This window comes from Ziziphus jujuba, chromosome 5, assembly GCF_031755915.1.
Source record: "Ziziphus jujuba cultivar Dongzao chromosome 5, ASM3175591v1".
NCBI lineage: Eukaryota > Viridiplantae > Streptophyta > Magnoliopsida > Rosales > Rhamnaceae > Ziziphus > Ziziphus jujuba.
The window spans coordinates 29,641,299-29,654,232 of record NC_083383.1 but is presented as its reverse complement, the minus strand read 5'-3'; positions in this window follow the sequence as shown (position 1 = coordinate 29,654,232).

The following is a 12,934-nucleotide window of genomic DNA, read 5'->3' as shown; positions in this document are numbered from 1 at the left end:
GTGGATAGGATTGAAAAAACTTTTGGTGCAAAAAATATATAATTGAGTGTACTGAAATGCCCTTGGATTTATATCGAATTACGATGAAGTCGCGATCGGAGTAGGGTCCTTTTCTCATGCCTCCTTTCTGAAAATGGTAAAAAATGGTCCCAGAGTTGTAAGAAATCACGAAAACACCATTTCGTACCAAACTAAGAGGGGCCTATCCCATTATTTATGACATGGCTCACGCTGTACGCGTTTAGGATAAAGGGTTTTGATATAGTAACCCAACTGTTGACCAAAAAGGAGTTTGACCTCGCGCCACCTCAAGAATGTATGCCTATTTTGGTACGTGGGGAGTTTTAATTGGCTTTCATTGCCATCTCGTATGGAGTTTCTTGTCGCGTTATACATTCCCCTTTGATGTTCTTTGAGGTAGTGTGGAGGGAATAGACAAAGAAAAGAAGAGGAAAAAGAAGTATTTTAAGTGCCTCAAGAATTTATGTCCAAAACAAAAAAATAAAAAATAATAATAATAATGCTTCAAGAATATTTAAGAAAGATTTTTAAAATATTATTTCAAATTCCTATGAATTTTATATGTCCTATACCATGATTAGATATAGGGTTTTTATGAAAGCAACCAATTTGTTCCCCTTTTTTTTTTTTTTTTTTTCTTTTTTGGTTGCCCAATATTTAATTTAAAACTTTATGTATAATAGACATGTGTAAACACTTCAACTTAAATTTCAACGAGCTTAATTTTTTTTTTCCCATTGATAAATTGAGAAAGGATTAATTACCATGAATTTAAAACATGAGGTTATCATAGAAGGTTATTGCTACAATCAAACTCAAATTCAATAATATTTTTTTGGAACAATAAATTAAATAAAAATATATAAAGTGGTATTTATTGATGATCCATTAAAAATGTATAGGTGTATTATTTGATAAAAAAAAAAAAAGAAATTATGGTGGTTTTACATAACAAGCAAACACTTTTACTTATTAGTATTTTTTTTTTTTACTTTTACATTGTGCTTTATCATTTATACATTTACATTGGAGTGGGAGATTGGAATCATATTATTGACGTTCTTTTACCCTTTGCAGGAAGAGAATTCCTTATAACAGTAATATCAAAGCTTAAGGATATGTTTGAAGGTGTTTTTGAAGTTTCGATAAGTGCTTCAAACAAAATTATGATCATGTTTACTAAATAAAACTAAGAAATAATTTTTTTGGCAAAAATTAAGAATTAAAACTGTTTCTATTAAATAAATATTTTCAAATGATTCAATATATTAATTTAAAAATAAAATATCAAAAATAAATTTTAAAGTGTTTTATATTATGAGAGCCAAACATTCTACCATTTATTTTACAAAATATTTATTAACAAAAATGATACAAAAATGAACATTTTGAAAAATAAATATTTATAAAAAAGGCACTTTCAAACATATCCTAACATACCCCAAGTCCAAAGGGAGATTTTTTTTTTTTTTTCAACAAGATATGCATGTGGTTTTATTTATTTGTTTATTTATTAAATAATTTTTGGACGCAAAGATATGTATATAATTATTCTTTTTGTTTACAATAATATATCCTATTATGTACAATAATTTTTTATTTTCATATTTAGTATCTCGAATTAACGATCTTTTAACGGTGAATGTGAATATTTTATCAATTGAACCCTTGACTTAGTATAGTTTAAACCTGTGTAAATTAGGAAAATTTGTCAAAACTCTCTATCCATTATTTATTTAATTTTATTATTTGAGTTTTACTTGGTATAGGAAGGAAAATATTTTCCAAATGGATTGTACTATAACGAATTTAGAATAATGGGAGAGACAGATTGGTTATAAGGATCACAATGTTGATAGAAGTAAAGAATATAATAATATAAAGAGACATAAAATAAGATAAGGATATCTATTTATTTGGGTCGACAGTAAAATAAGGTTAGAAGTAAAAGATATAATAGTTTTTGTGTTTAGTGGTTAACTACTAGTTAGTACTACATTAAATATTATTCAAAAGGATTTTCTTTTATGAAATATTATTCCTAAAGATTATGTCTGGTTTTGAATGAAGATATGATTTTAATCAATTATGTTAAATATATTAGTTGCAACTAATTCACCCATATTGCAATATTAGGATAACTATTTCTTATTTGGTATGGAAATTTCAAAATAACAAAGTTTACTGATTAATAAATTACTAGTTTAATAATCTAAATAAGTTAGATAATAAAAAAATAGATATAATTTAATATATTTTGTTATTCATCAAAAAAATAATATATTTAGTTAGTTTTTTGTCCATCATTACATATTTAACTCTGCCAATGGAACATAAAATATGTATTTGCATTTTTTTTATTGTTCTTCATAATTTTATTTTAAAATAAACAACAAAAACTAATATATTTTTAAATTATCTTCCTTTTCTCATATGGACTACAGACTGAAAAACTCCAAATATACATAGCCAAAATGATTGCTCTTGAGGGATTTAGAAAGATAATTTTTTTTAATAAAAAGGCAAGATATTTATTTAGTTAAAAATAATATATTATCAAAATATTTATTAAATTTATTTACTAAATAATATGATGGTAATATTTAAGTGGTTTATTTTTTTTAATTCAATAATTCATTTAAGAATTTATTTTTATATATTTAAATTATATATTTTTAATTAATAATAATTTATTTTTATATATTTAAATTATATATTGTTAATTAATAATAATTTAATAAATATAATTTGATAAATATTTTGGTAGATATTCTATTACTATTTAGCTAATATCTCTCCCATTCTCACCACCAACTACCAAGCAATGGCCCATTGGGGTATTTTACATTTAGAATAACCAAAAAGAATGGCAAAAAAACTTATCTTAACAAATATTGTACAAGTCAGTGGGATTCCATGGAATTTAAACGTTTCCGGTAAAAGAATGCACCTTTTCTTAAATAAGGAGAATTAAATACCCTAAGTACACTTAAAAGATAACCTCGACATAGCCCTTTTTTATTATTATTAAAATAAAGGTATGGTTCTAGCACCTAACAAGATTAATTTTTCTTTGTATAGTAATTGTCATTTTTAATTAATATATATCTTTCTATTTGCATTAGAATATCTCCAATATGAATATGAATTATTTTATATATTGTATACAAATTGATACCATCTAAGTATAATTGGTATAAATATACAGTTAATTGTAATATAGTGCATAACATTTATTTATGGCTATTAATTAATTTATTGGATATTTTATTAGTTTTTTTCAAACAAAAAAAAAATTGTAAGGAAATTTTTATTTTTAAAAAATTTTTAGAATATTTGACAAACTTTTCAAAAGTGGAAGGTTATCTTAACAATATATATATATATTGTTTTTTTCATATCATATCAACTTGATAGAATGTTTCTATTCAAATTTTTTTTAATAATTATCTATTTTTTTATGTGATTAAAAAAAATCTAGCAATAAACAAATTTATTGAAGATTCTCTTAGATATTTTTCTTAAGTGTCTCATATATTTAAGTAAAAGGCATTTTCTTTTACAGAAATAATAAATTATGAGCATTAAACTGATAGTTATGGTCCAATCAACAATATAAAAATTTATTCATGTCATAGGGATAAAAGCCCATAATTTGTTGCTAAATTTAATGTTAGGTTAGAAGCAAGCAACCAATTTTTTTTTTTTTCACTAGCTAGATACCTACATGGCCTTTTTTTTTTTTTTTGAAAAAATGATACCTATATGGCTATACATGTCATTTTCAACAAATTCAATCCAATAAGCTTTTGCAATTTTTTTTTTTACACATTATTCTTATGGATTTGTGGTTCTATCACTTAATTGTGCTCATATATATATATATATATATATATATAAAAGGATATGCTATGGTACAAATAGTTTGCACGCGGACCATAAATATTGATGATGATGATTTTTGAAAAATCATCATCAATACTCTCTTTATGTATGAGTATTGACGACGGTTTTTTAAAAAATCATCGTCAATACCCATGATCCGCATGTAGATCTCCGCACCATAACCTTGCTATATATATAATATATATTGTTTTAAGATATAAGAAATGAAAATAAATAAGAGGTTGAGTTATCGCATATGGTTAATCAATATACAATCAATAATATTAGAGTTATCAAAATATTTATCAAATTTATATACTAAATATTCGATAAGCTAACATTTAATTTGTTTATTTTTTTAATTTATTTATTCATTTAAGGACTTACCTATATGAATATGTCAATTAATAACATATTAAGGTGTCATTTAGTCAACTTTTTGGTAAATATTTTGATGTCTTCATCAAATATAAAAATATCTCCAATAGTTCTATAGATTGATAGAGGTTGAAAGAGCTTTTAGTCTATGTGGCATGAATGTGTACTCTAATAATTTCGCTTAAATCCCTATTAATTAATGATTTGTATTTTTTTTCTTAAATAAAATAATAATATATACCTACTTATTTTTTCCTCTAAAATAATATATATTTTTGATAAATATTATTTTTATATTCCTAATTAATATTATTTTGCTAAGTCACACCCTATAGCAAACCGTCTAAAATAGATAATCTTTTTAACAGTAGTTATTTGTTTATCATATCAGATTGACAAGATATTTAGAGTATGTTCAATGATTCTATCTATTGCTGGGATTTTTTTTTTTTTTTTGGCCACATCCTCTCCAATGGATTTGAATCTATTTAAACACCTGTTAAACTGATGTGGTTAAAAAAAAAAAAAAAAAAACACTGTTAATATAACCCTTACTTTTGAAGATTTTGTTAAATATAATAAAGTTTCCTTAAAACTAAAATTTTACCTTAAAAAATATAAATAATTGTTGATTAGAGAAAGAAAAGTTATTCCAAAAAGAGAAGAAAAAAATTCAAAATGGCTAATTAATTAATGTATTTGTTATTTAAATGAAAGGCAAAATGAATCATATACTTTCACATACGCTGAAAATGCATATTTGGTCTTTAAGACGTAGGATAAAAGTCGGTGAATTATTACAATAAGAACATGGATAGGTGGTGTCACTAAATGTCCCTTAAAATCCATAAAAATATTGGGTTAATTACATTTTGATATTCTTAATTTATAAAGCTTTGTAATTTAAACATTTAACTTTAATGACTTAAATCTTCAATTTTTCGGTTTATTACAAATTGATCCAATCTTTAATTTGGCCCAATAAATTGATGATTATTTTGTCCAAAAACTTGTTTCTATAATTGAATTGAAAGTAGTGGAATTCACGTTGATGAAATTGTTACTAATTTATTCGATCAAATTGAAAAGGACCAATCTGTAATAAATTGAAAAATTAAAAGCCTAAATAATAAAATCCTAAAAATCAAAGGTATTAAAGTATAATAAATCCAAAAATATTTAGTTTTTTTAATATATATATATATATACACACACAAATATAAGGGAGACCATGCACGGTGAAATATGTATATGCTTGGGTTTTTATACTATATTACATGTATATATGGTACACAATTTGATTTGTTGGAAATATAATTTTTATTTTATTGACAGTCTATTTAATATGATTAGTATCAAAAGTTATCAATTTTCTAATAAATTTTCGATTAAATCCTTGTTTGAGTAATACTCTTAATACCTTAGACTTTTTAACAAATCATAACTTTATACATAACATATACGATCTTCTTGAACATAATTTGCACATATTTAAGCAAAAAGTCACATATTTTCCATATTGTATAGATTCTTATTGAACCAACATTGTAGCTGATACAATTTATCAAAAGAAAAAAGAAGGGGGGGGAGGGGGGGGAGAAAAACTTATAACTAATACATACTAAAACATATGCTCAATTTTGAGTTATTTCGTGAATCAGTATAACTTTTGAAAACCTTTTGCAACATTATTATGCTGGTAAATTGGAATTCAATATGGTTTTTGTAATGCTGAACTAGGAAGTGATTCAAAAGCTGCCATTCAAGCTATCATATTTACAGATTGCTATATGAGTTTTGATATGGGAACTTTTTTGGCTTTTATGATGAAAATTGGTGCTGATTGGTTCCATCAAGCTATACAAAATGATATATGTACTTGTTAAAGTTATTTTTTATAAAATATTTTTTTGGCAAATATATATATATATATATGATCATGTGTAAATCAGGTTTTTAAAACAATGATTAAATATTGAAATTTTATTTTTCAGCCTTTGAATCACATCAAGAATTAAGATTTAAAATTATATTTATTATGAAATATTTTTTCTAAAACCCCTCATGTTTGTTGTAATTTCAATTTAGCTCTTGATGTTTTAAAAATATCATTTACTTCCCTTCAGGTATCAAACAATGTTCATTTTCCTCCGCTGTTATTTCATTCATATCCCTCAAAATAATTTTATCTATGTCCCTTATAAGGATGCTAGTTGCAATTTTCAAACTCTAAATGATTAAATTGAAATTAACGCAAACTTAAAAGTGTTTAGATGAAATATTCCCTATTTATTAATTACTGGATCACTACATAGTTAATTTTAATATATTCTTAAATCCATATTTGATCATTTTTTAATTATAAATTATAAATTTTTACATAAACCATGACTAAGAAAAAAAGATGTGATATATATATATATATATATATATAGGGATATTCTACGATGCAGATCATCCGCATGTGGACTGCACCAAAAGCTGATACTTTTTTACGGACCGCATTAAAACTCAATGTTTTTTGGAAAAAGACATTTGCTTTGCTATGTATGTGTACATAATGTACACAGCAAAGTCGATATTTTTTTTCAAAAAGCCTCGGCTTTTGGTGCGGTCCGCACAGTTAAAGTATTATGTGTATAATATATATATATATATATATATGGAATTCAAGTACAGACCTTTATAGAGTGAATGAATTGAAAAGAAATTAACTTGCTTAAGTGGATCCTTTTTCTTTACACAAACTAATAATTTGGTAAGTGGGACCTAAGGTTATGTTTATATGATTCAAGCATGATTTGATCTAGATTAGATTATATTCTTCAAAATGGCTTTTGTGGGAGATCAATGGCTCTTGTCAAATCATCTTAAGATAATTTAAAGACTATGTTTGGAATTTATAATTTATGCAAAGAAATTCTTATTAACTGGTAAAAAATAGAAAAAAGGGCAAAATGCAGATCAATACATTCTGCTTTCACCCTTTTTTAGTTCGAGGTCTGTAAAATTTTTTTTCTACAGATAATACCCCCTACTATCCAAATCATTAAAACAAAATAGTTTGTGTTAAAAATTGATCACGTGATAGTTACGTGACAAATAAAATAAATATTTTTTTTATATTTTCATGTTTAACCGTCAACCGTTCAATAAGATTAGCCCATAACCAATGATTTGAAGCCGTGAGGATTATTTTTCCACAGCACATAGCAGGTCATTATCTTCAATTACAACCTATTTCTCTTCCAAATACAGTTTCCACATATTTCACTCTTTCTCTCTCTCTCCTTTTTTGCAACCAAACCCTCTCTCTTCTGCAACCAAACGTATTTTGTTTTAAACTGAAAATCCATAGAAATCCTACAGTCAGTTTTCTCTATCATGCCTATTTATCCTATAGTCAGTTTTCTCTATCATGCCTATTTCTTGCATGCCAAAAAAAAAATGCACAACCAGGATGATCTCAATGTGCTCTTTTCTCTTCTTTTCTCTTTTCCCAAAAAAAAAAAAAAGAGAGTAAGATACCAAACCTCCTTTAATAATAGTAAGATAGAAGTCTCATAGATCAAACAAATCTTTTTTGTTTCTTTTTCTTTTTTCATTGAAGGTCAACCCAAAATGCAAAAATAATGGAAGTGGAAAAATCCCAAAAACTAATCAGTATTAGATATTTGTTTAAATCATTCAAAAATTGAATTTCCTTTTAAGAAAATATCATAAACTTCCTTAGAAAACACGTATTGCAAACAGGTATTGATGAATAGATCGATAGCCCTTTTTGTAAATTATGAAAGGTGATGATTCCTTATCTATTTGTGGAAGAGAGAGAGCAAGTTTTAGCCCCTTTTGCAAATTATGAGAGGTGGTGGTTTCAGATATGGTTTTGGGCACACTTTTTATGGTTTTTCGATGTAGAAGAAAAATGATTTGTGTGAGGATTTTGACTTTTCGTTGCAAAAGAGATAGAGCGAGGGTTGTGATTGGGCAGTGTTTGGGAAAGAAAGAAGCTGATATTGAAGAAGATGACCTGTTATTCGACATGGAAAAATAATCCACATGGCAACAAACGATTTGAAGGAGTATCCAGATGTACAGTATTCCAGGAGTACTAGAAAATTTTCCTTGTTTAATCCTACTTCACTGGATCAACTTTTTTTCCAAAAAAAATAAAATTATAAAAAAAATATATATTTTTTTTTTGTCATGTGACTATCACGTAATCAATTTTTAATGGTTTGGGAACTAGAGGGTATTATCTGTAAAAATTTTTTTTACAAACTCCGAACTAAAAATGATGAAAGTAGAAGGTACTAATCTGCATTTTGCCCATAGAAATATATATATATATACATTTATGGTTTTTATATGATAAGAAACTTTTGAAAATTTATTGTAAAATACAATCATCTATAATTATTATATCACAAAAATCATACTAATCATAAAAATAATTATAATATCATAAAAATCATACTAATCATAAAAAGTTCTTTACCCTTACATAAAAGTAAGAAAAAGAATTAGTAAGTTTTATAAATGGTTTGGCTTCATGAAATAACTAAAAGAAAAGTTCAGTATTTCATATTTCTTCTTTTTATGGAACCCATATTCTAAACTGAGTAAGTTTTCCTCAAAATTATAAAGAAAATGAAATTATAACATCTTCATACTTCATGGTTGATTCATATCAAAATGGTAAAAATTTAGATTTCAATAAAAAATGGTAAAAATTAAACTAGTATTAAAAGTATTAGCAATTAATTAACACGATAATTCCATAATAATATTATAATCATCACCTCGTTGGTATACATATATCCAAAATTTAATACATTAATTAGATATTTATAAGATTTGATTAAAAAAAGGAAAAAAAAATTTAATTGCACCTTAGTATCATTGATTTGTAGCTTTTTTCAATTTAGACTTTCAACTTTTAAAAGTAGCAATTTAAACTATGAATTTTTCAATATATTGCAAATTAATCCAAATTCTTAATTTGACTAAACAAATTGGTAATTATTTAGTTAAGAAACTTGTTTCTATAATGGAATTGAAAGTAGTAAAGTCTAAGAGGGTAAAAAAAAAAAAAAAAAAAAAAAAAGAAGAAGCCACATGGGCAAAACTAGTATCAACATGTTTTGCCAAACGGGAAATAGATAAATAAATAATAAATTGAAAAATTAAGAGTCTAAATCACTATTTTTGAAAATTGAAAGTCTAAATTGTAAAATCCTAAAAATAAAAAATATCGAAGTGCAATTGAACAAAAATTGATTAATACATTCTGGTCCTTTCGTAACTCTACTCTTTCATTGTTATTATTTTATCTATTCTTAACACTTTTAGGTATACTGTGGTTAATGCTGAGCCCCTCTTGTTCTAGGCTGGGTTTTCTTTCAAAGGTTCGATTCCTGGTTTTCCGGTAGAACACTATTTCGCCCATTTCACCCAAGTTGTTGCGAAATAGGAAAAAAGAAGCGATTGCTAGCGCTCGGATAGATAGGGCGGGCGAAGCACGAAGGGGATGGATGTCAAGTACTGTTTCTGCCTTCATGGGTATTTATTTATTTATTTTTTGCATGTATATATAGCTATTGAAAATAAACCTGATATATATTGTTGGACTCATTTTCTACCAATGATAGCTTGGGAGATTGACAGTGACGTTATATGATATTAAGGCCTTAGTAATCGAAAGATATTATGTTCATTCCTTACTAGGTAAACCATTTACATTTATATTTGTATTGAATTGTCGTTTGTGTTATTTGGTTTATGTAAGGCCAACTTTCTTTCCTCCTTATTAATGGGCTTACACAGAGGTTTCTCTTGTTTCCGATGTGATCTATCTCTGTGAACGAATCCCAATGGAAGCTCGAAACCAAGGGAAGAAGTGCTCTCTATTTACTATGTGTTAATTGTTAATTAAGTGGGCAAAAGAAAGATTTTTGATCAAATGCTCTTTTATTTGAAGTCGGCTCCTTGGGATTAAATCTCCTTCCTAAAGCGGTTAAAATAAAAAATAATCTCAACATCAATATATAACTTCAATCTCATTCACATTTTTCACAAATTTATTGAGAAAACACCATCCATCATTTAAAATCACACAAAAATGGCTAGAATCCCCAACAATAAGCATATTTTAACTTAATATCTAGCATTTATCTTCCAAATGGGATGAACAATAATAAAAAAACTTGTGAATATAACAATAATAATCCTTAGGACACATTTGATTTGTAGAATAAATAAAAGAACATAATAGTTATTTTGTAGGTTTAACTTTTCTTATATTTCATTCATTTTTTAATTTAGGAATAGTTATTCCATAGTTATATATTAGCCTCAATTTGAACAAATAGTTATCCCTTTAAAAACTATTTTTGTATTTTAATATGGATAAACTTCAAAATTATTATTACCATATTTTGGTAAATTTAGATTTAAAAGTATTATCATATAGCAAAAATACATCAATAAATATAAAATTTTAATTTTAATTAATTTTTACCAACTTTAAAAAATTTTGGGGATTTTTTTTTTTTAAATCCAAACCTAATTCTAATTCAAGATTATTACCAAATATATAGATATAAATGACTATTTCTTTTCCATTTTTAATTTCTATAAATAGCTAATACTATTTTATTAGGAAAGATTATTCTATATACCAAATGTATCCTTAATTTGTTTCAAAACAACCAATCTCTCCCTCTCTTAAATTACAAAGATAGAGACTCCACTAATTTATTGACAGAGCTATTATTTTCTCATATAATAATTTTGAATTCAAACTTTTCATATTTTTTTTTTTAGTAAAAAAAAAGCCTCCACTAATTTAATACTAATTGATTAGCAAGAAATATAATATAATTTAACAGACTTTATTCAACATTAAACTTGGATGAGATCCCCATTTTCCTTAAAACCTTTGATGGACAAATTGGTTACCCCTAATCAAGTGGCATTCATGCTTGGTAGATGGAATGGTGAGAATACCTTGATGGTGAATGAGATCATTCACGCTATGAGAAAGAAGAAAGGTACACATGGTTTGATGGGGTTGAAGCTTGATACGCAAAAGGCCTATAATCGTGTGGACTGAACATGCTTTGTAAAATTCATCGTAATGTTAGATTCTTTGAGAAATTTGTCAAATTAGTGAAGCAGTGTATTTTTTTGAGCTTTAGCTTTATCATGCTTAGTGGTCGTATTTGCAGTGAAATCAAAATGGAAAGAAGTATTAAGCAAGGTGACCCCCTATCTCCTTTCCTTTTTATTTTGTTTTCGAAACTTCTTTCAAGGATGTTGCATAAACTTGAGATTGAAGGGAATATTTATAGGATTAAATTGGTAGAATGTGTCTAGCTATTTCACATCTTCTCTTTATAGATGATATCATGTTATTTTGCCTGGCAAATATGGAGGATGTGGGTCTTTCATAAGGAATCGGAAGGAGATGCAATGATTTTTTTCCAAGAAATCCCCAAAAAAAAGTACACTATTCCTTCTTTTATATCGAATCGATCATAACCATTACCTGGTTGTTAACTATCTTAATAGCTATTGTAGTTAGATAGGGCATGCCATTAACTTCTCAAAGTCATGTGTTTTCTTTTCTAGACATGTGAAAGGCTTGTTAAAGAGGCGTATTATAAGGATCACAGATGTTCAAAAGTTGGATAAGATTGCAAAATGTCTTGATAACCTTCTTCATTGGAAATTGTCGAACAACTGCTTTTAAGGATTTAAAGGTACATATGGAAAATAGATTAGAGGGGTGTAAGTAAAAGCTTCTTTTGTAAGCTGGTTGTTTCACTTTAGTGAAATTTGCTTTTAATTTTATCCCTTTGTATGCTATGCCTTCGGTGAAACTTCTTATTGGATGGTTTCGGAATCTCGAAATATTGGCTCATGGTTTTTTGTGAGGAAGAATGACTCCTTGGCTAAGTCCTTTAGCCTAATTTTTTGGAAGGAGATCTGTGTTTCTAAGACTTATGGTGGTTTAGGGATAAGAAAGCTAGAGGATATGAATGATGTTTTCTTAAGTAGACTGGGTTAGTCTTTTGCGTGTGAAGATAAACTATGGGTCAATTTTTTAAAAGCTAAGTACTACTCTTGGGGCAACAAAAATAAAGTAATAGTACAGAACTCTCTAAGGAGAACAAAACCCATGAGCCAAATTTAAAATGTAGCCATTAGAGCAACTTGTGCCAATGAGAGCCTCACGTGACTGTTTTCCAGCTCAGCTACCAATCCGCACCATTTTGCTTTTTTCACAATATTCCTCAAAACATAGCGTTTTGTGTGCTAAAACTATGATATATATATATATATATATATATATATTTAACCAACTTGTCTACTATTTTAACAACATACATTTTCTCTTTCTAGCTTGACAATTGTAAGAAAACTTGAGCATCAAGTTCCAAACGTCCAATACCTTATAGATTGGTTAGTTTGGTAATTTGATTTTCCTTCTATTTTAATGTGCTTCTACATCAAGTTGGTATCGTAGCTCGGAGATCACATGGAGTTCTATTATGGGCAATTATAATGAAGGAAGCAGTCATGCTACTGGTGAAAATCAGAGTATAAAGGCCATCTTGACAGCAATTCGAGGTGTTAAGCAGCAGAT